Genomic DNA, 24,643 nt, shown 5'->3' on the forward strand with positions numbered 1-24,643 from the left:
CACCCTGAAGAGAGCCTATGAGAGGCTATTGGTGAAGCCTAGTTGGAGTGGAACACCCCAGTGTATTGGAGATGTCAGTACCATGGGATGATCACCAAGAACAGCAGCCATAATGGAGTGGATCAACCTGAGCATAGAGTGCTACAGAGGACAGAGATGGAGAAGTGATGCTAGCCCTTAGGAGGAGTCCAAAAGATCAAGTGGAATCCCAGACACTGAAAGAAGCTGTAACATTGAAATTGCCTTGGAGACTCAAAGATGTTAAAGATGCCAGAGCCATGGGATACATGCTGAGGAAAGCTGCTAACAGGGAGTGGAACCAGCCCAGGAGGAAGCAGTTTGTTGCAGTCAAAAAAGATGAAAAAGGAGTGGAGATCTGAAGACCACTTTGACATACATCAGCCATGGAGATGCAGAGTTTGGAGTTTGCCCAGCTGGTTTTCTGCCTTGCTTTGGGGATTACAGTTAATTAAGTTGAATGAATCTCAGAAGAGACCTTGAACTTTGGCTTTTAACATTGTTGCAACTGCTATAGACCATGAGGACTTTGAAAGTTGCACTAAATGCATTTTGCATTACGCTATGTTTAAGTATGGCCCCCATAGACTCATGTTTTTGAACAAGTCTATGGGGACCAGGGAGTGGAATGTGATGGTTTGTATATCCTTGGACCAGGGAGTGGCACCATCTGAAGGTGTGGCCTTGTTGGAATAGGTGTGACCTGGTTGGAATGGGTGTGTCACTGTGGGTGTGGGTATAAGATCCTCACCCTAGTTGCCTGGAAGTCAGTCTTCCACTAGCAGCCTTTGGATGAAGACATAGAACTCTCAGCTCCTCCTGCGCCATGCCTGCCTGGATACTGCCATGCTCCCACCTTGATGATAATGGACTGAACCTCTGAACCTGTAAGCCAGCCCCAATTAAATGTTATTTTTTTATAAGACTTGCCTTGGTCATAGTGTCTGTTCATAGCAGTAAAACCCTAACTAATACAGTCACTCTTAACTTAATTCTGCTCGGGCTGCCACAGAGAACTGCCGTCAAATCGGTGGATAAATAATGGATTTCTTCCTCATAGTTCTGGAAAGTCCATGATGGAGTTCATGCAAGAGCAGTTCTCTTCCTGACTCACAGAAGGTCACCCCCATACCCTGCTCACAAGGCAGAAGAGAAAAGTTCCTGGTGTCTCCCTCACTTTTACGAGGACCCTCTCTTCTTGGCTCAGGTGTCCACGTTAATGGACTCATTTAACCTTAACGCCTCAAATGTTTTGTCTCCAATGTAACCATGCAGTGGGGTGGGGCCCTCCTGGAGTGCCAATATATGAATATAAGGTTTAAGGGACACAGATCAGTCCATGCCATTTGCAAATCCTTGGAATGGTTGGAGGTTTGCTTTTCCTTTCAATTCAGTGGCTATAAATGGTTTCTTGTCGGACTATTTTTTTTTCCTGAAGTAAAACAAGATATTATTTAAACACACATACCTTGCTGTGCATTTATCATTGTAGTCTATTTCCAAAGTGTTTAATCATCTCAAACTGAAGCATGTCTATTACAGTCTATCCCCACCTTGCTTCCTGTCTCTATGAATCTATTTTGTATGTCAAAATAAATAATCATGTAATATTAATCCTTTAGTGGATGGGTAATTTCACTTAGCCTAAGTTCTTCAAGGGTGATCCGTATTTAATCTGAATAACATTCCACTATCGTATTCCGTTTGCAAACTATACATTATATGTGTTAAACCACCTCTAGACACATGTTGCTTCCTCCCATGATTTGGCTGCTATAAATATTTCTCCTATGAACACTATTATATAGAAATCTCCTTAAAGTCCTGCTTTAAATGATCTGGGATCTTATCCTTGTGGTTGTCTGCTGGTTTCTCCTCATTTGCTCAACTGTTGTCCTCTGGAATAGCAGCCAGGGCTCTTGACCACTGAGCCATCTCTCTGGCCTCTATGATACATCTTCAATCTCTAGGGAGAGCAAACATGCGCATTTCAGTAAATAAGGTGCAGTATACATGAGCAAGTTTAATGTTCAATTTGGAACTTCATTTAACACTGATATCTTGGGCTGTTTACTATGTGCCCGATATCATTAGATGCCTCCTATGTTTTTGTCTTCATAGAGCAGACAATCTATGGAGGAGAAGGACAGATAACTAGGTGAATATATAATATGGTATCGGCTTGACTAAAGGTTGTGAGTGGGAAAGACAAAGACAAAAAGAAAATCCTGTTGTTGGGGATTGAGGCATCTTGCTTCTACATGGTTTATGTCAAAAGAAAAACACTGATACACAACTGTCAGCAAAGTGTGACTGGGAGACAAAAGGATCCACAGATAGGATCTGCCACCCTAAATTTACCAGAAGTTCTGACACTGTCTGAGGATCGATGGAGCTGTCAGTTGAGTATGTGGAATGAATAGGATAACCTCCACCTTTCCTCCCGAAGCTATCCCATGATTCTGAGCGTTTGTAAGGTTTTGCTAAATTAAATCCCTTGAGAAAGACAGCTCAGAGTAAAAGGATATGATACATTTAAATTCTCCTAAAGACCAAAGAACATAATTCACTTCCGATCCTGACTCTTTAAGTCTATGTCCCGGAAAGAGTCATTTTTCATCGTTTCCAATAAAACCAACTTCAGATTCCAGCCAAAGCCCTGGTAAATGGAAAGGCATTTGTAACGGGATCTCCCTATAATTAAGATGACTCTGCAGAGAAGACTGTAAAGGCAAGTCTTCCGTGGTTGGCGAAAAAAAGCAAAGCACTAAAATTGCTAAGTAATACTATCGATTCAGAATTTATATGTGTCTTTAACACGAGTCTCATAAACGGGATGATTATTTAACGGTCTAAATTCCTGAAAACGGTTTTCATAGTGGGTGGAAATGGAATAGATGTATGCTATAGCTCTTTATCTATGGATATTAAAATGTAAATTTCTACCTTGGAGCATGTGGGAAATCTTTCCATGGGATGAATCCTAAGTTAAGTGTAGCAGGTGATTGTGATTGGTGGCTTCGTGTCACCAGGAGAGGAATGGAAGAAACCTTTCTTGCTTAATGACATAGAGCAGAACTCGGAGGGAAAAGGCAAAGGTGGCCCATTTGTAAAGTCAAACATAAACCACTTCACATCTTCTTGAAAATTGAGAAACGAAAGCACGTGAATCTCATACCTCCCATCCCTCCAAGGGTCACCCTGGGCCTGGACACTCTTGAACTTCAGTGCAAGCACTTCAGATAAGGTGCTTAGAGGAACGTTTGATGATATTGTTTTGCTAACCAAGATGGATGAAGCCCAAGATTGCTTCAACTGTGTCCAGAAGACACACTGAGGAGCAGGTAAAGGACATAGCCCATGGAACCCAGTGTCTTAGTGCCCTGGTTTAAATCTAGTTCCATCATGGCAGCTTTAGAAATGTCAGCCAGGTCTCTAGCATTGAGAATTTTCTATTTTTCTGGTCTATGAAGTTGAGTAAGAAAAATGGGGATATGAGCTGAAGGATAGGAAATCAGGGACAGTATAATTAAAATACTTACTATATGTGTATGAAATTCTCTCTCTATATATATATATATGTGTGCATGTGTGTGTATGTATGTATAGATACATATATGTATATAGAATTTTTACTCTTCTGTAAAATGAGGGTAGTATTAATTACATCCCATACTAACTTGATTATGTGCTACGACAGAATTTTCATTCTTGGGGCTGGTGAGATGGCTCAGTGGGTAAGAGCACCCGACTGCTCTTCCGAAGGTCAGGAGTTCAAATCCCAGCAACCACATGGTGGCTCACAACCATCCGTAATGAGATCTGACTCCCTCTTCTGGAGTGTCTGAAGACAGCTACAGTGTACTTACATATAATAAATAAATAAATCTTAAAAAAAAAAGAATTTTCATTCTTGATAGTGATCATAAAAATGAAGGATAGCTTTGCTTCCACCACTGAGACTCACAGATCGCTTACCTTACCTTTTAGTGGCTTCTTGAATGTGGCACCTAAACACCCTGAACTTCACTTTTCTCATTTATAAAATGAAACCTTGTCCGTTCATAAGGAACGGAGGTCCCCTCGCAGACCATGTGCGTTAAACTTTACCCATATGCTTACAGAGAAGAGCAGGAACGAGCAGGGTTATGTTAAAGTCTGAGGCCTTGGATTGGAGTGCGTATTTCCTGGAATCCCCAAGTCACTCTACACTCTGCGCACCTGTGTCTGTGTTTGTGCTTCTCCTTGGGGATCTTGATCCCTTGGAACTTTCGGTAAGGAGATTGTGACTTGACCAACACCTGACCGAAGGCATTACTATGGAGAAAGTGTTTATTGGAATGGGGTTGGTTCTCCCCAGAAGCAGTGAAGGAAGGAGGGGCATAGATGTAGATATCAGCACCTCCCAGGGGGCTAGGACATCTTAGCTAGAAGTCTTCAAGTGCTGCAAGCTCAATGGTGATTCTGTCCCTGACACAGAACCCCCTGCAGTACCCAACTAGCTGTGTGGCATTACCATCCCGAAAGTCCCCACTCCATCCATTTGCTCTTTTCTCATCATTACCCTGCGGAGAATGATTTGGCCCCTGTGTAGCTGTGCTCACAGCGGTTGTTCCTGTACCTGTACCAAGAAGGCTCTTCCTGCATCAGCGTCCACATGCACCAGTTTCCTTGGTTCGCAATGCATCACACATTCCTCAGAATTGAGAACACTCTCGGTGCGTTGACAGCACAAGTTCCCACACCTGACAGCAGAGGTAAAAATCACCAAGGCACTGAAAGTCATGTTGGAAGCCTCTGTCCCAGGACTGCCCATCCATTGTCTACTTCAAACCTACCACAGAAGATCGCACAAGATGAAATGAAGCACACTTAGCTGTCCTTTGCAGGCCATCAGGGTTCATGTTTGGCTTTAATGTTATCCCTTCAAAACACTCACCTTTTGACAATTCTCTGCCTAGATAGAAAGTTCCAAATCAGCTGCTTCACATAGTGGGGGCCATTCTTCCATAGGAATGATATCATTACATGCCCATTTCCCTTTGTGACATTGAAAATCAAACGCCCATTGTAGCCGTGCATCGTATTAACAACTCACAGAGAAAGATCTTCTTTTCTACGACTTACTTAATGGGGGAAGCGATTGTAACAACAAAAGCAATTATACTCTATCGACGCCTTTGATCTGACTATTAGACGCTCTACAGAGATTGGACAGAGAGCTGAATTCTTTTCCCTTGCCAATGAGTTTCTGGGCTCTATCTGAAGAGCACCTTTAATCAGGACAGTAGGCAGAATCAATGGGGAACCACTTGGCAAGCACCCGACACGAAAGATGCTTGACGGGAGAGAAATGAATGAGAACTAGCTCTGGATCCCATGATTTGTCAATCAATCCCATGCCCAAGGAAATTCCAGTGACTCCGTTACAGGAATAGAAGAAGGTTTTCCTTCTTTCCTTTTGATTGTTCTTACAAATATCTCCCACATGCACAGGGCTTTCGTTTCAGAGAATCATCTTAGGCCGTTTCTTCTTAAGAATGATCCCTGTATAATCTTACAAGTAGACGTTGTGTTCTCCTATCTGAGACTATCCATTAACTGCATGCATTAAGAGAGTTCTGATTTCGATGTGTGCTTTAAGAGTGACCAGACCATTCTATGCCTCTTCTGCGTACTCTCATGGCTTGTACAGTGCCACCGATGTACCCAGCTATATTTAGGATGCCTACGCCCAGGGAATTCGGGAAGGCATCTGCCATGATGCTTCTAACTGGCTTCATGGGGCCTCACCCTTCATCCGCCACATGGGATCCATTCATTTGCTCACACAGATTTTATTTAGTCTAAGATCTAAAGTCTACATTTTTTTTTTCTAAACTAGAAGGGTATGGGTTCTTTAAAGCGAGAGAGACCAGAATGAAAATCCCAGAGAGGCTAGATTAGAGAAGATAGATTCTGAGTGTTTATATTCTCTCAGTATCCAGAAAATCAAACTTAAGTGTAGCTGCCAAATTAAAAAACAGCAACAAGAACAAAAATATAGAAAATGTGCTTGGAACCGCCCCCTGACACACCCTGCCTGCGTTTAGGTAAAGTGAGAACCAGAGACAGAAGGATTTGAGAGGAACAACCGTTCTAAGTTAAAACTAAGCTCTACTGTGTGCAATGCTAATCTTAAAGCATTGTCTGCACAGAATTTCAATGTAGAATATAAAAGATGAATGAATTCGCAAGCTTTCAAGTGAGGGCTCCATGTATATTTAAAGCTCTCTGCCTCATGCGAGAAGGCCGGCATCTCTAGATGAAGTGGGTCCAATATGACTTAGTAACTAGCTTTTAAGGACATCCTTTCAGCCTGTAAGTCAAGTTACTTTTTATTGTTCGTAGGAAATATATTTTAGTGCCTTGTTTTAGATTTGGATTAATAATTAACTGGGACCTTTCCCCCGATTTTTTTTTTTTACATTGTACCTCTTTTCCAGAAGTAGATTCCTATATAAAAAGATTTTTAGATGAATGTTCACTTGAATGGAAGCTTTAAAGCAAGTGTTATGACTGGAAATAGAAATTAAGACGTTTCAGTCACTGAAGACACGGTGCAGTGGGATCCAAGCTCTTCCTAGGGAGGGAAGCCAATCTGCTCGGCAGGAGCCTCTGTCTCCTGTGGCTCTAGGCAGAACTCCACGGTGCCACTTTGAATAACTGCATAGATGAAGAACGTGACATGGCTTTAGCATCATTCCATGTGGCTTCAGGCTTGTCAGCACGGCAAGCTCAGAGTGGGAGGGATGCCATTGGGCCTTTGAATAATCTGGGTCAGCACCCTAGGGATATCCTACGGCCAGTGTTTCCACATGGACCAGGCTGCATCCTGTAGACCAAAGTACTGCCCTGCAACTCAGAACATCTGCTTGTAGACTATGAGAAGCAGACTTGGACATGAACTTTGTCTGCTGATGCCCCTGTGTAGAATAAAGGGCAAATGGGGACTTGGGTGCAATCTTTTGTCAGAATTGCTGTAATGTTTTGGGGAATGGGTGTTTGTTTGTTTGTTTGTTTGTTAATGATGACATTTGGCAAATAAGCATTGTGCCTGTACTGGGAGTCTCTGGGACTCTATAACAGCGTAGATTCAGAGCAGACTCTATCCATGACTGTTAGGAACTTACTGTAAGGGGAAAGATGTAAAAACTGGGGGCCAGCAGGCTGAAGGATTTGCTGCCAAGCTGAGGACCTGTGTTGGGTTTCTGGAATTCATATGGAAGGAGAAAGCCAACACACACACACACACACACACACACACACGTACTAAAATTATTTTAAATTACCAAAACAGATGACTAATTCTAGATCATTATAGTTCATAAATATTTTAGCTTAGCCCTATTGGCATTTAAGCCAGATGAGTCTTCAATGTATGGAGCTTTCTATACATTATACAAATATTAAATAGCATCTTTGGCCTCTACTCACAAGATGCAGGCTGTAACCTCCCACCCAGCTGTGACAATCAAAAATACCCCAGGTATTGTCAGATGTACCCAGAAAACAAACCAACAAACATTTCCAGAGCATGGAACACGAAAATCAAAACTGAGTTGACAAGAGCTGTTCCTAGGAAGTGCGAGGGCCGTTGTGTTTAGGTCTGATGAGGGACTGGGGGCAGGAGGAGAGAAGGGAACGGAGAAAAACAACTGAGTTGTCTTAGGTTTCTCTCTGCAGGGTTCTCTGCCTGTAGTACCTGCAGGGTGCATCAAAGGCGAGCAGCAGGCCCACTCTATGAAAAAAATCACAAGTTAACTGTGCAGAGGGGTACACGGCACTAGGTTCAAAATCATAATGCGCATTCAAGTGTCTAGGCTTAGTGTTTCGTCATCGGGTTTGTGTTCTTGGACATGGTAGAGCTAACGAGGCATTCTCCTAGGAAGGGCAGCCTCAGGAAGGCAAGTGTCGCTTGGGGGTCACTTTCCCCTGTGTCTCCAGGCAGAGTCCATCACTGCCTGGATGGTGGCACATCTGCACTCCCCCTACCAGCTTCTGAGCTTGGCCCACTACCGAGGCTAACCACCCCAATGATAGAATCGCTTCTTTTAGCTCTCTCTGCTTCCCCGACCCCTTCCTCCAGTCTGTCTTCTGACTCTCCCTGCCTTGTCTCCCGACTGACTTTACTCTTAGGCAGCCATAGTGGGAAGGAGATTGATTCATAAATATATTTATTGTCACCGTGTGTGGGTGTTTAAAACGTGTGCATGTGGGCACAGATTGCCAAGGAGCGCATGCAGGGATCAGAGTCAGTGGACTTCTCGTATGCATTCTGAAGGCTGAGTTCAGGTCACCAGACGTTAGCAACCAATGCCCTTACCAACTGAGCGATCTGGAAGCTCCAGGAAAAGAATACCATCCTACCTTCCATTCCCAAGAAAAGACTCTTTGTGGATTGGCACTGCGTCTAAGGCCGGAAGCAGTCACCGAGCACCCAGGTACAGAGGGATCTGATTGGCTAGTATTAGATCTCAGCAAAGCCCAGGTAGAATTAACCCCAGTCCAACGGCATAGATTCAGGCTAAGGCAGCAATGCTCCCCCTAGGTAATCCAGACACTGGTAATAGTGGAGAAAAACCAAGAGCAGCCACTATTAGAGAGGAACATGGTGTCTCCCATTATCATCTGTCTTATTGACCTCCCCAGCCACAGTGCGAGCCTGCTGAAGTCAGCTCCACAGCTGTCAGGTACGTGCTTGACACGTGGAAATCATTCAGTAGACGCTGTGGCAACTGCTAAATCCATGAGCCAAGGATCTGCTACATTTGGTTGTTGTGTTGAAGGTCAGGCCCACAGTCTCCTTCCTGGTACCGAGGCATGACATGCGGCTGAACAATCCCCAGCTGCTGCTGGGAAAACCCTTGCGGAAGAAACAGTCGTCTTCCTAAGCTGAGCTGAGCTGAGCTGTCTGTCATAAGTGATAAGAAGGAACTCGGGGACTCACAGGGAGCTCAGGAAAATGCACTTGTAAAGATTCTCCACAATTTGGTGCTATCATATAGCACCATAGATTGCCAGAGAAGAATGTGCAGAGACCCACTGGTTGCCATGTTACCTGAGATAACATATGTGTGACACTTCCCATTTGTAAGGCACAGACCCAGATCAGGGAGCAAGTGCCATTTGGGGAGGGCACAGTGAAAGCATGCACACATGAGACAGAATTTGAGATTTACCGAGACACTGGTTATTTTCATCACGGTGACCGGGGACAACAAGGACCAGCTTATGGGAGATAGGATTTTTGGCTTGCAGTTTGAGAGAGCACAGCCCATCATGGCGACGAAGGCGTATGGCGAGTGAGTGTGGCTGGAACTCCGTACATCTCAGTGGGTCAGGAAACAGCCAGCACAGGGACTAGAGCCTAGCTGTGTGCTTCAAGGCGTATCCCCACTTGACCCTTTTCTTCCCATTATACCACATATCCCAAGTGTTCCATAAGCCTGCATCTGGGTAGCATGTGTCAAAACCCATAAGCTGGTGGGGGCATTTTCTATGCAAGTAATTATGAACTAATTAGATGAAGCTAATATAATGTAGGAATCCATAGCAAACCACTTGCTCATTTGAAGACCTGTTGCCAGATTGCACACTGGTGAGCATAGGATCATGATAGACATACACGCGTGTGCCTTGCTTCTCAACCCTCTCAAGCTTTTTGTTTCACATAAATAATAGTACTACAAGCCCTACACCAAACTTAACATTTCTGGAATGGGACTAAAGTACACGGTTTGCAGGTAAATTGTCCTTTTGCCTGGGCTTCAGTTTGCATTTGGCTCATAAAGACAGCAAAAGCCAATAGTGGGTTTTCACTTGGAGCTATTTCCAAATGTTATGTCAGAAATTAGCTGTAAGTGTTAGGTTCTCTGGAACAAGTCAGCTTTCGAATGCTGCCCCGTAGTAAATGAAATAGACTCGGGAGAGTGCTCCCCTACAAATGAGAACCCCAAAAGAAAAATGTGCTTTCCACGTAACTTTTGCTCTATTGTATGAGGAATTCCACATGAGGGAAAGCCAGATGATGAGCCATCTTTCCCAGGGGACATATGAAAAGGGGCAAGAGTGGAGAAACAGGAGCCTGTGCTGTCAGCCCAGAGCCCTCTGCAAACAGGGACTGTGTTTCTTTGCCGCATATCTTTAGCATAAGTGATTATCTTACGTGCTTCATTTCTCTTAATATATTCAGAGAGAATCAATAAATTATGCTTATTATGCAGTGGCAAGAGGCATTTTATAATCTATCCATTGGTGAATTTCTCATATCTCCATGTCACTGTCGACTGTTGCTTGGCTTCGCTTTTGTCACGGTTTTAGTGATTAGCATCTAAGGATAGCAACCTGTTACACGGTTTGACTTGAATTTGTAAGCCATCGTGCTACATATCTTTGTGCTTGCTGAAGTAAGGCGCTTTGTCTACTTCTCCAAGCCTAAGCAATGCCACTGATCCCTATGCAAGGTACTCTAGACCTCTGAGAGGGTAAATATAAGTATGGAGAAAGAGAGCTAGTGAAATGCTTTTATAAACTATTTCTTGCCTACCCAAAATCAATGGAGTGTTGTGTTTCCATGACGATAGAGGAGACTTTGGATAGAACGCCCCGAGAGCTGTGGGGTAGAACTCTACTGTTACTGCTTTGTCCCTTGACGTTACTGAATATGGATTTAAACTAATTGATTAATTAGGAAGTAGAAAGCAGAGGGGGACAGAGACGATCAATCTGAGTTGGAACAGATGCTTGCTTCTGTACTAGTGCGGCCAAGATTCATTTTGCCTTAAAATAACAGAAAAAAATATTAATGAATGTTTAAAGGAAAAGTTCAAATATGCCTCAGACTGATAAGCTGAGCTGATACCAGTTAAGACTGAGAAAAGACCTAAGGGTCATTTTAGGTGACCTTTTGAATCCGAAAGGCCACTGGGGAGATAGAAGGAAACGGCTGATGTTCACAGAAATACACACGTCTTCTTTAGTTGAGCTTTCCGGAGTGGGGAACCTAGAGAAGGGAGAGGAAATGATGAGATGTGATAAAGGATTCCTGAGTGGCAGTGATGAGCTTGGGCCCTTGGGGAGAGAGGAGACAGTAGTAAATCTGAGGGGATGTGTGCCAAGTTTAGAAAATAATTTGGCACAGGATGCAGAGCTCAGTGTAGAGAACCAAACAAACAAAAGGACCGGGGTTCAATCCCCAGCACCACAAAAAAAAGGTCACAAGTACCGTGAACCTTACCGTTCAGGGAACTCAGAAGCTTGGGGTATGTGTTTCACACTTTGAACTCACTACAAGCCAAGACTGGTCCAGGCCTATATCAGGTCATAGCTGTGTGGTCATCCACCATTCCTGTACACCTCTGCTTCTGTTTCATCCTCTCAATGCTGAAGGTCAAAATGTTCATATTCCACCCATCTGCTACTTGTAAAAAGGCTTAGGATATCACTTTACTATTTATTTATATGTACTTATTTATTTACATCTCAAATGCTGCTCCCTCCCAGTCCCCTATGCCTCCCTCCCCTTCTCCTCTGAGAGGATAGGCCTCTCCTGGGTATCCCCTGACCCTAGTATATCAAGTCTCTGCCAGCTTAGGCACATTCTCTTCCACTGAACCCAACCAAGGCAGAGAATGTGCCTGGAGCAGATACCACAGTCAGGCTACAGCTTTAGAGAGAGCTTCCACTTCAGTTATTGGGGTACCCACATGGATACTAAGATGCATGTCTACTATATATGTCCCAGAGGGCCTCATTCCAGCCCATGTATGTTCTGTGGTTAGTGCTTCAGTCTCTGAGAGCCCCCAGGGGTCCAGGTTAGTTGACTCTGTTGATCCTCCTGTGGGGCTGCCATTCCTTTCCTGGCCTCCAAGCCTTCCAACTCTTTCATAAAAGTCCCTGATCTCCATCCAATGTTTGGCTTTGGTGGTAAGCGCATAGACAGTTGTCCTCATAGAATTGAAAATCTGGAGAGGGAGCTAACTAACGTAGAATATAGAAGAGTTCTGTGTGGTAGATCATGGCAGTACTCAACACATAGACACCTCTGAGGGCAGAGCTGGGGCATCCAGCTGGTGCTGGCTGTGAAGGGGAAAAATCATGGAAGACTTCCTGAGAGGGGAAAACTGATATGAGATTTAAAGGATAGATATGAGGAAGGTAGAGAAGTGGGCCTGTGTGGGATGTCTCAGAGAACAAAACTTGTGGAGCCTGATAGCAAGGGGGACGTGAGACCAACAAATTCAGGAGGTCTCCATGGTAAAGAAAAACCCAGGCTTCAGGTCTTCTCTGAAGGGAATTGACATTAAGACACCAATTCAGGCCCGCACTTCAGAGAAGGACATTGTATTTGAACTTTATTTGGAGTCAGGTTGCTTTGAATGGTAACTCAAGAATGCTGTATAGAAGGATATCCAAGTTTTGCCAGAATTGCAATGATTTCCTGACTGTGGCACCCAAACTAGAAGTCACGAAACTAAGAAATAGGACAGGGTGTCATCAATTAAAAACCTTTCTAGAAATTGTATTATTTTCCGGGGCTAGTGGGCCAACTCTAGACCTCAAGCATACCGGACCCCATGGACTCTCCCACTGTGCTACATCTCTAGGCCTACAGATCAGGCAAGGTGCTTGTGCAATGGCGGTATCAACACTTTGATGGCGAAGGCAAGAAGATTTTGAGTTCAAGGGCAGCATGAGCTATAGAGACTTAGGTTTTTAAAACTAACAAAAATAGGAACTTTCTTCATGGAAGGAGGTGACTGAGGGTGAAAAGGCAGCCAAAGGACTTAGAGAAAATATTTGTAATGAAATCATTTACCTGGCAGAAATCAACTTCTAATTCATTAGGCACTCCTGCATCAGCACGATTACAACCCACTTAAAAACTGGGGGTTGCTTCTCCACGATGGAATATAAATAAATACATAGCAAACGACAGCCAGGGGCCCTGGTTACTAGGGAAATACCAAACAAAGCCCTTCATGTATGTGAGGGTGGCTATTGTTTTATTAAGGGGAAGTCATTAATAGAGAGAAACTGGAGTCCTGGTGCTTTCCTGGAGGGAATCTGAAAAGGGACCAGCCACTGTGAGAAAAAATTTGTCAGTTTCTCAAAAAGCTAAGCACACGACACCATGTGACCCAGCAATTCCATTGCCATGTCTAAACCCATAAAGGACTCAAAGAGTTACAGCCATGTTCATAGCAGCATTTTCTATAGTGGCCAAAAAGTGGCCAGTACCAAGCATGCCTAATCAAACTGAGCAGAGTGTGTGTATGTGTGTGATATATATATCACACACATACACACACATACACACACACACACACACACACACACACACATATATATATATATATATATATATGTATTAGATTTATATGTATATATTTGTCTCACTTAGCATAACAGGTTATCTATCTACCGTTCATGTTAAACTATGTACAAAATTTCAGAGTATTCCATATATAAAATATATATCCCATATAGTATATATTTATATATTATTTTATATTATATAATTATATGTTATGTTTAATATTATATATGTATGTATATTTAAGTGAGACAAACCAGGCACAAAATTATAGATACAGTATAGCACGTTTTATATAAGAAACCTAGAATACAGGCAAGTTTATAAAAGCAGAAAGTTGAGGGTTTCTAGTTATTTTAAAGATAAAGCATCACTGTGCCACCTAAGCTGGCCTTGAACTCACGGCAGTCTTCCTGCTTCAACATCCTCAGAGCTGGGATCATAGATAGGCATGAGCCTCCAGCCACTTGGATGGAAATCTCAACTTCTGGTTAAAAGAATGATCTACAAACGACAGTGATGCCGACCAAGAAACACTGCAAATATTCTTAGCAGCACTGAGCTGTATGCATGTATGCATAGAACAGTAGGTGTTATACCTACCACATCCCACAAAATAAAAGGTTTGCTTTCTAGAATCTCTGTGCCCTACCATTTCCCCCCAAGATAAGCTAAAATATTCCAAAATAGATTAATCTGCTTGTAATCTTAATTCACTCTTTATGTGCTGCCATTGAAATCTAGGAGTGTGCACATCTGTGCCAATTAGTGGAGTAGGGTGGGAAGGGATGTGCTGAGTGAAAGGCCTCATGTTTAACCTTCCAAACTCCCATGGGAGGTGTGCAGCTTAACCCTTCAGCTGTGAGGAGAAAGTGGCTCAGGAGGCCAGAGATGCATCCCAGGGAGAAAAGCCATTAAAGAAGACACAGGACTTCCCCGGAGCTTCCCAAAGTCTTAGTTTCGTCCCTGTGTTCTGGAAAGTTGAAGAATCCTCAGGGAGGTAAGCCCTGCAGCACAAGATCAAGTCTGCTGCCCCTCGGTGATGCTGGGTGTTCTCTGGACTTCTCTAATTGCTGACATCCATCCTAGATGGACTTGGGGGATCCAGGAGAGAAGCTTCCTAGGTCCATAAACAGGAATATGAGTCAAAGAATAAAATCAACTCATGACCACAGCCATGTAGACCTTGTGAGAGGGGGAGGGAATTTCCAACATCCAGCGTCCTCCTGGCTGACTTGACCTAGTATTGAGAGATGTCTCAATAGACCATTGGCAGAGATGGTTCATGAACCCTTGGCCCGCGGCTAGGGTGGCTAGAGCAGTGGTTCTCAACCTGTGGGTCTCGACCCCCTGGGGAGGGTCAAAGGACTTTGTTACAAGGGTGATACATCAGAGATCCTGCATATCAAAGTAGTTATAATTTATAACAGTAGTGAAAATTTATTTACGAAGTAGCAACAAAAATAATTTTATGGTTGGGAGAATCACAGCAATGTGAGGAATTGTATTTAAAGGTCGCAGCATTAGGAAGGTTGAGAACCACTGTTCTGGAGAAAAACTAAGTAACTGATTTTCTAAGGCAATTGTGACATTGTTACCTGCACACAGCCTTAGTCTTTAGCTTCTGTGGAACCAGGAGAACTGAATGGGTGGGGTCAGGAATTGGGCTTGAGTCTCTCTGTCACTGCCCTCAAGCTCTGTGACGCTGAGCAGGTGTAGAGTATACACGCCAGCCCCATACACTATGTATGTTGCAGGGCCGACCTCAGCTCTGCAAATGGAATGATAGGTGTGTGTTTGCCCTGACTCTAAAGGGTCTCCCATAGAGCGGTGTGAGAGATAGACATTCAACTCTCACCAATTATGTGATCTCTCCCCCAGCAGTCAAAGTCTAACAGGAAGGCCAACTTTTAAATCTCATCCTTCAAACCCTCTGTACATTCTCGGTTCTCTTTGGTTGTTGCTTGGTTCTTGGGGGATCAAATTGGATGCACAGCGTGTAACCATCTTTGTTTGCAGCCATTTTTAGATGACTTCACTCTGTAATCGCCCTTGGACTTTTCTTCCTCCCTTTTGGTTTTCATACTCATGTAGATGAAACTGGAAATGTCTAGTACATGAGTCATGTGTAGTATTCATCTGTGGCACACTCCCTTTTTTCTCCTGACTCAGAACGAACACAGGAAGCCAATTGCCACAGTCCCCCTGAAGGAGACCTAGACTATAAATATTGGGCTAATAATTTTGCAAGTGTGTCACCAAAAAGAAAGCAAGAACTCCCGCTTGTATGGTCCGGCAGCTGCAAGAAAGCAACCAACCATAGCTCGCTCTATTCCCATTTTGATTCTAAGATGGCCTGTGACTTACAATGTAGTATCTAGGTTTTGGTGTATAGTTCTTAAATCTTGAATTGTGAACATCGTGTGCCCATGTCAAAATGCCTTGCATAGGTTCTACTCTCTCTTTGAAACACGAAGAAACCTCTTGGTTCAAGTATTACTTGACTGCCTGTGGCTCTGCAGTTGTTTCCCTATTTGAATCTAATGTGTGCACGTCTATTTTACTTGGTTTTGTATTTTGATCTTAACTCATTGGATACTTTTTTCTTTGCATTGTTATTACCTAAGGAAGAGCCTAAATAATAGAATCTTCAATAGTCAAGTGTCTATAGCAAACTTTATACTATGTCTGCTCATGCTGTATACATTCCTGAATTACTTCTTTGCTATTTGTATGCATTTATCCATCTATCATCTATCAATCTATCTATCTGCCTATCTATCATCTATTATATATCTATCTATTAAATACCTATCTACCATCATTCTATCTATCTGTCTGTCTGTCTTTCTATTTATCTATCATCTATCTACCTGTTTAGCTGTCTTCCTGTGTGTGTATGTATGATGTATGTATGTGTGTATGTATGTATCTATCTATGTATCAATGTATCTATGTATCTATCATCTATCAATCTATCTGCCTATCTATCATCTATTCATCTATTATCTACCTATATACCATTATTCTTTCTTTCTTTCTTTCTTTCTTTCTTTCTTTCTTTCTTTCTTTCTTTCTTTCTTTCTTTCTTTCTGCCTACCTATCTTCAAGACATAAGGTTCTCTCACCAGACCTAAAGCTCACCAATTTTGCTAGACTTATTTGATAACAAGCACAAAGGATCTTCCTGTCTCTGCCTCCCCAAAACAAGGACTGCAGGCTAGCACTCACTTTTCTTTTTCTTTTTTAACATTGCTTCTATACATCCTAACTGGTGTCCCATGCTTGTCTATCAAGCACTATACTGACTGGACTATCTCCCTAGCTCATATTTTAGATACCCTGGCTTGTGTGTGTATGTGAATATAATTTTTTATGGTAACAGATACACGGGGATTTGAATTTCTGGGCATTACAGACCCATCAAAAATACCTGCATTACTTATTTTTCCCCATGGGATAATCTGCACAGGTCTTGAGCACCCTGGACTTTGCCTGTCACTGTAGGTGGTGGTGAAGATTTTCTCTCCTCAGCTAGCCGACTTCATCCAGTGAGCTTTTGGTCCCCAGTTGTTTTGCACGCATGACAGTTAATCAATGTTAATTTCGAGGAGCTGAGTTCGCTCTGCGTGCTGGTGGGTCGCTGCCAGGGCCTCATTATGCACGTGCTTTCGTGAAATGCCTATCAGTGTTTGTTTTTACAGCTGCAAGCCTTTTATGGCCAAAAGAGTTACAGAAGACAACAACAGAAGTGTATTCAGCGGTACTATATACCCAGCATGCTCAGGGAAATCCAGGGACTGGGCACCCCAATCAATCACACGGTCTGATTCACATGTCTTTTAATCAGCAGCTTGAGAGCAGGACAGCCTAAGATTCCCTCCCTCCCTTGTACCCCACCCACCCTTCCTCCGCTTCATATGGGAGATGAATACCAATTCCACTAGTTTCTGAGAATTCTTCCAGATGTTCCTTAAGTAGATGTAAACAAATAAAATTCATGTTCATATGCTTTTCTTACAAAGTACAGCATCCCGTGACTGTTATACTCATTGCTTTTTTTTTTTTTTTTTAAGAACTGGAAAATGCCTCTGAGAGATTTCCATACTGACCAAACAAATGGTTCAACATTCTTTGTATGTGCACACTCCGCTTGGCTTTGGCACACTCAGACCTACCAAGCAGCTTCTCACTTGTGAATATCACCAATAGTTATTGATAAACTAGGGTTATTTCCTGTATTTTGCTATTAGGAAACTACATGTTTTATATACATATACATATACATATACATATACATATACATATACATATACATGTGTGTATACAGATACATACATAGATATATGTGCATATATACATATATAGATGTATATGTATATATACATATATGTATTATATGTGAGTGTATATGTATATATATAGATATAAATTATGTTTTTTGTTCATTGTTATGAAAAACAATATCTAACAAAAAAACACTTCAGAGAAGGAAGAGTTTACTCTGGGTTATAGTTCAGAGTATAATCATTTATGACAGGGACATCGTGAGTGCAGGAGCAAGAGACACTGGTCACGTACATGACTGCAGGAAACAGAGATGGACGCTCATGAGCAGACTGCCTTCTTCTCAGTCAGTCTTTACTCAGCCCAGGGAGCAATGCTACCCACATTTAGGGTGCGTCTACTTACCTCAAATAACCCAGTGTAAAGATCCCCTAGGGGTGTGGCCCAGTGTTCATCTCCTAGGTGACTCTTTATCACAACAAGAATCAGTATTAGCCTTCACAGCTAATATTCGTAAGCATATCTAGAAAGCCAAACACAGGAAGGCAACTCGGCCAAAGGGCGTATACACTGACGATGCTGATAACTGTTGACACACTGCCCTGTTAAAGTTTATTCCGGTTACGATTCCATCTGTATTGGTAAGAGTATGTCTCACCACAGCTTTGGAAACACATGCCAGCCAAAGTGCATACTTTTGGTAATTGAAAAAACAAAAGTACTTCATGAACCCTTAGTCTGCATTCCTCATATATGGGCATTAACATTTTCCCTGAGTTTTAAAAGTCATTTGTAGCTTGCCCTGCCAGGGGAACGCCTGAAATCCTAACACTTAAAAAGCTGATCTGGAAGGATTTGAACTTCCAGGTCAGCTTGGTCTATATAAGGAGACTTGGTCTTAGAAAAGGTAAAATAAATAAAACACTTTATTCCCCATCCTGTGATTTTATGTTCATAGCTCAAACCCATCCAGGTGAGCTTTAGCCTATAGTAAATTATAATATGCAGATGTCTCAGAGTCACATGAACCCTCGTAGCTGATCTTTAACCAAAGCCAGTGTTTCTTTGCTGGACTAGGCTCATGGAACTTGTATGGTGGGGATAGAAGGGTGGGCTCCCCTGACCGTCCCTGGGAATTACAATTTTTCAGGGAAAAGGTGCTATTTAATATTGGAGAAGGAGAAGAGAGACGTGGTGAAGAATTTCTATTGCTGAATTAATTCACGCAGCCATTCAAGTGCCTTGATATCATTAGCTTTGATTAAACATCATTCTTGTTAAAATAATTAAGAACTAAAGCTTATTAGATAGGTAGTGTCCAAAACAGATGAATATGGCCACAGTCGCAGCAATTAACATGCGGCTCTTTGTCTCCATGTTGGAAGCAGCCAGACCTGAAACGGGGTCTCCTTGGATAATTAAAGATGTGATTTCACAGCCCTACCATGGAGATGATTTACTAGAGCTGAAAGGAGCCAGAAGCTGTCCTACCTCTTCACCACCCTGCCCTGTACCTGCATTCACACACACACACACACACACACACACACACACACACACACACCGCTTGCCAAGCTGTTACCTAACACTTGGGGGAAAGAGATGTTTTGGGTTTGAGGGGTTTTTTTTCCCCTTCTCTTATGACTCCTAGAGACAAATGAATCTTTGAGAACACACACCTGCAAACCCTAGAAAGGCGCAAGATTTGCTCTAGCACACAGAAAATTTGATTTGGCTTCTGTCCATGCCTGAGGGGTGTGTGTGTGTGTGTGTTTGTGTGTAGGTGAAAGATATGCATAAAACTTTGTTTGCATGCATGTAGAGGCCAGAGGGAAACTTGAGTTATTATGCCTCCAGCCTTAGGTTCCTCTTCCTCCTCCTCTGCCTTCTCTTCCTCCTCTTCTTCCTCCTCTATCATCATTATCGTCATTACAACATCATCTTCTCTTTTTGGGAGATAATGTCTCTCACTGTCTAGAACTCATCAAGTGGACTAGGCTGGCAGTTCAAGTGAAATCAAGGGGTCCATCTGGCTTTGCCACCCCAGTCTTGGGATTAAAGGCGTTTGCCACTTTAATCTTGCCAAGCAAGCACTTTGCCAACTGAGTCATCTCCCAGTGCATTTGAAATTTGAAATAAACTCAATTTATAACAGGCTAAAATAGAACAGGACAAAGTTCAATTTAATGAGCCAACCATAGAGTTGAACCACAATCCATCAGAAGCCAAGAAGAAAAAGAAAGATCAAGGGGTTTCTCGTGGATTGGAAGGAAATGCTCACAGAACTTACACACAGATTATCGAACGTGTAATTTCATGGGTCAAAGATAACTTGGGAGTTTTAAGCTAAGCTGAATGAAGATGCTTAGGGTTTGTGTGGAGGTGTTGGGGAAGTCCAAAACTGTTCTGGAAGTTTTGAGTTTGATATGCCTTGTAGATATCTATACTATTGTCTAAATACTCAGACCACAAGAACCGGGTATAGAGTGTGTCTGGAGCTAATGGGGAAAGTCCTAATTGCAGACTTATCACCTAGCATGAAAATGAATGAGGAGAGAAGGGGGAACAGGTGAGCAAAGGACCCAGTCCTGGTGTGTGTCATTATTTACAAGTTAGCAAAAGAGGGGACAGCTTGCCTGCAGTATTGTCAGTGAGCTAGGGGCAAGTGGAGGATCCCTAGTCAAGCAGAAGAGAACTGACTCCTGTTGTACTGCTGAAATGTTGAAAGTGAAGACCAGTGTAGATTCCTACCTGACTTTAAAGACAATGTATACTCAGACAGGCTTCTAAGAGAGACTTGGGGCTAGAAGTGGGTGCTGGCTCTATCGTGTTTCCAGCACCTGCAGTGGCACCTTATTTTATACTTGTGTAGAAACAAACATAATTCAGTAAAAAGTAATTGTGCCTTAACTGTGGTTCACGGAAAAGAGAACAAATTGGTGTGTCCTGGGTGGCCTTCCGAGAGATTCTCCAGCAAGCTGGGGGTGGGGGGTGATGGATAGAACCCTGGAGGACTTGCCGTTCACCAGAGTTCACTTTTTAGAACACAAATGTATAGAAATGAATTAGAAAAGGAAGCAGTTGTCTCCAAGCTGGCTGACCACCGCAGCCTGCCCAAGGCTCATCACGTGAAGCATGGAGAACAGTATACTGCCATTGCGTAGAAAGATTGCAGGTTCTCCGGATTCAACTGCTTCTCATTCTGCTTAATTAAAACGCTGAACTGGATGGGAGCGTTTGGGGAATCTGTGCAGCCAGGGTGCGTTTCAAGTCAAGCTTTCCACAAAACAACATCTTCTGGAGGAATCTAATGAATCAGGTACAAATCCGACTTGTGTAATTAGTGATAATTATGCATAAAAGACCAGGTGAACAAATTTTGGCCTCATTCTAACTTAAACGTTTGCAAGGGGCATTGGCTCTAGGACCACCGGGACTCACTTAATGCGGTGATTTAATAAACAATCTCCTAGTGCCAGGAAAGAATGGGCATTTGGCCTCCCACTGTACTTGATCTCAGGGACTAAGGTATACCTGTGGGAGGACTTACCATATCATCTGCTAAATCTATGCTTTATGCTTAATAGAGTTCTTATGTATGGGGGCAGGGGGAAGTGCTTAACTATTCGTCGGAGGAGCAAGTATTAGCCTCTCAGAACTCATCTCTAATTCATTCTATTTATTAGGTGGCCATCAGCATTTAGTAGCCGATAGTGTACGCCAAGGACTTTCCACATATTGTCCCGATTAGTTCCCACAAGTTTAAAGTAGGCATTATTATCCCATCTGAAAGCTGAGAAAAATTGAAGCTTTAGAAAATCCGCTGGCAAAGTGAATGGAGAGAGCAGTTTAGAAAAGGTTATGAACTTGAATCCTGCATGCTTCCCCCACCAACGTGAGGGTCATTTCAGGTCTTGCTGAAAGAGATTATATTCCTATTTCAAACTGTCTGCCATCAGCGTGGACTGAGCTAGCAAGGAACACCAGGCATGGAACACACACACTCCCACCTTGTTGGTGCGATATCATAAGGTCCTACGTGTGGGAAATGGAGAGCTACCTGCTCTTGTCTGTCTCCAGTTAGCTTATCACCCCCGGCGACAGAGGAAAGTCCCTTTGGTGACCGTGTACCCTCTGTGTGTGGATGACCTCTGTGATTGCTGTATGTGATTTGCAGTCTGAATGCATAGGGATCACATTGTGAATGAGTGTACAGTTCCCCGAGCTGTGCACATAACACTGAGTGATGCCCTGGACTCCTGGAGACTGAGCCTTCGGCTTTGGCTTCCACCTCATCTCAGCTACACACCCATGTGATGCAAGAAGGAAGTTCCAGGGTCAAGAATAGAATAAACTAAAGGAATGGGAAAAGATGGTTTAATTATGCAATTTGCTTGAGGCTTCCCCCCCCCCATTTCACTGTCATGTTTAACGTCCTTCATTTCTTCTGTGTTTGTAAATATTTAGCAAAGATAACAAAGTGTTGTGTTCTGTTTTTTTTTTTTTCAAAGAATTTTTCTAAACTAACTGATGTTTTGCTAAACTTTCTGCTAGTCACAGTATAAAAAGAGATGCCTGGAGCCATCTCCTCCAGGGAAGGCGCTGGCAGAGCAGAATCAGATCCTTCTATGTCAGCTTTCTGATTTCCAGTTCTGCAAATGTGACCGTTTCCACACAGGGCACAAACACTTGGCTTACTTCAAGCAGTACATCTCTAAGTGTCCAAGAAGCCAATATCTGAGCTTTACTGTGCACACACTAGCCACTCCGTGGTGTTGACCGTTTCTACCACAATAGATACTGAACGTTTTCTTAAGCTCGTCTTAAGCAAAATAGATGCCAATAAAGGCTGAAGTTTTCACATTGGAGAAAAAAAATGAAGGGGGGCAATGTTTCCCCTCAGTGCCTGTTTTAGTTTCCATTGCTGTGAAGAGACACCATGACCACTGCAACTCTTACACAGAAAAGCATTTACCTGGGACTGGCTTACAGTTTCAGAGGTTTAGTCCATTATCATCATGGCAGGAAGCATGGCAATATTTAGACATGCAGGAGAGGTAGCTGAGAGTTCTACATCTGGATCCACAGGCAGCAGAAAGAGAGAGAGAGAGAGAGAGAGAGAGAGAGAGAGAGAGAGAGAGAGAGAGACTCTGGGCCTGGCTTGAGCATCTGAAACCTGAAATCCCCACCCCCACCCCCAGTGTTTCACTTCCTCTTACAAGGCCATGCCTACTAATAGTGCTACTCCCTCTGGGCCTATGGGGGCCATTTTCATTCACACCACCACAGTACCCAAATGTATACCCTTTGTAGCTACTTTATGTAGTGGGTTGCATGGGCAATGCATGTGCCTCCCTCTGTACAATGCCTGCTGTCTGGTGCTTCATTGCTTCAGTTTGGGTCACTGAGATAATCTGATTTCTCAAATAATTGTTTTAGGCTGCAGGTTGCAGAACTGTACTACACACATGTGTTTCATCTTTGAGGACTCTCTAAGCTGAGCTCATTTCTTTTTCTTACAGCATCTCTGGATATCCTGTAGACTCCTTAACTGTAGAGTTCCAGTGCCTTTGATTATCTAAGTTACCATATAAGTTTCTCATACATTTTCTGCAATTTGGGAGTTCCTAGAATACCATGGTAGCTCACTCTCTTCTAAGCATTTGCTGTTGCCTTTAAACTCCTACTATGGGTTCCAGAAGAAAACACCGGATGAAAACAGTGATTTTTCCATTTCTGCTGTTGTGTCTTGTTCTATAGAATGGAATTATAGGAATATATTGGATTTCAGAGGTCAGTGTACTTTTTTTTTAGTACTGCTTATAAATAGATATATAAAGGACCATATGAAATGTGTGTAGTTACATAGTCTATTTATGTATGACACGTATCTGTTTTATGTATATGCACATATATGCATATATACTACACTTCTTCCTGTATTTCACTCATGACCCGGATATACAGCTCACTGAGAAGTGTAAACAGTGTTTATGACAACAGCCCTGACTGATTTGCCTATCCATATTGCCTGCTATTTAAAACATAAAATAAAATCCTGCTTCCATATGCAACATGACTGAAAATTGAAGGCATAGGAACGGAACACTGGTGGGAAGCTTTGACTTTGTAATTTTGAAGTGCCTGAAGGCAGGTGACAGGGCATAGGAGCTAGACTCAAGGAAGTTTCAGTTCCCATAAAGGGACCTCCTCCGAGGTACTCCTGCTAATAGAATCTGAGACCGTTGTACATGATTACTTTCATAATTGAAGTGTCCCGAAGCAGATTCAAAGTTCAATAATGAAACTGACAATCAGGGATGGAGGCAAAGGTCCCTCCCATTCTGGATGCTTGTAATTGCTGCTGCTATGTTAATTGGGAAGCTGGAAGGGCGCTACTGAACACACGATGCTGGGGAATCATTCTGAATTAAACACTCATGCTCTGCGCCATTGAAATGCATTTCCCCCGTTCATCCTAATTAAGTATAAAAGCTAAATCTTTGTTCGGGCAAGATTTATGGAAAGAGAGAGTGAAGCTGATGAGGTAGACGTAACCCAAGGAGAGGCAGACAAGCAAGTAATTCGTGGGGGAAATTCTCGATCGGAATAATTTGTCTCCGAAGCAAATGAAGATAATTTGAAATTTTTTGGACTATTAAATCTAGGTACCTACATTCCCACTTTTTACATTGCCGCTGACAAATTGAGTTACAAAAGACCATTTAATATCACATGAATTTTCCAGCTAAAAACTCAGCAAACAGTTTGCCCAGAGCATTAAGAACTCTAAATCATCTCTCTTTATTTTGAGGATGGAAAGCAGAGGCACTGAGTTGGGCAGCATGAAAATCGTCTCCAGCTATAGGATTCCATTGTCTTCTTCTCTCCCACAGTTGTTTGTTGTGAATGATTTATAATGAGTCACCAGGGCCACATTTGGAAAGAATTGGCCCATGTAGTTAGGCAGGAGTGAGTTCA

At 42.7% G+C, this 24,643-nt stretch overlaps 1 protein-coding gene across 11 annotated transcripts in view; it reads left to right on the top strand.

Annotated features, from left to right (window-relative positions):
* Grip1 (glutamate receptor interacting protein 1) overlaps positions 1–24,643 on the top strand; it is a 639,981-nt gene that overhangs the window by 408,832 nt on the left and 206,506 nt on the right. The window lies entirely within an intron of this gene.

This window comes from Mus caroli, unplaced genomic scaffold (genome assembly GCF_978045245.1).
Source record: "Mus caroli unplaced genomic scaffold, Mus_caroli_1 scaffold_9, whole genome shotgun sequence".
NCBI classification, from domain to species: Eukaryota; Metazoa; Chordata; class Mammalia; order Rodentia; family Muridae; genus Mus; species Mus caroli.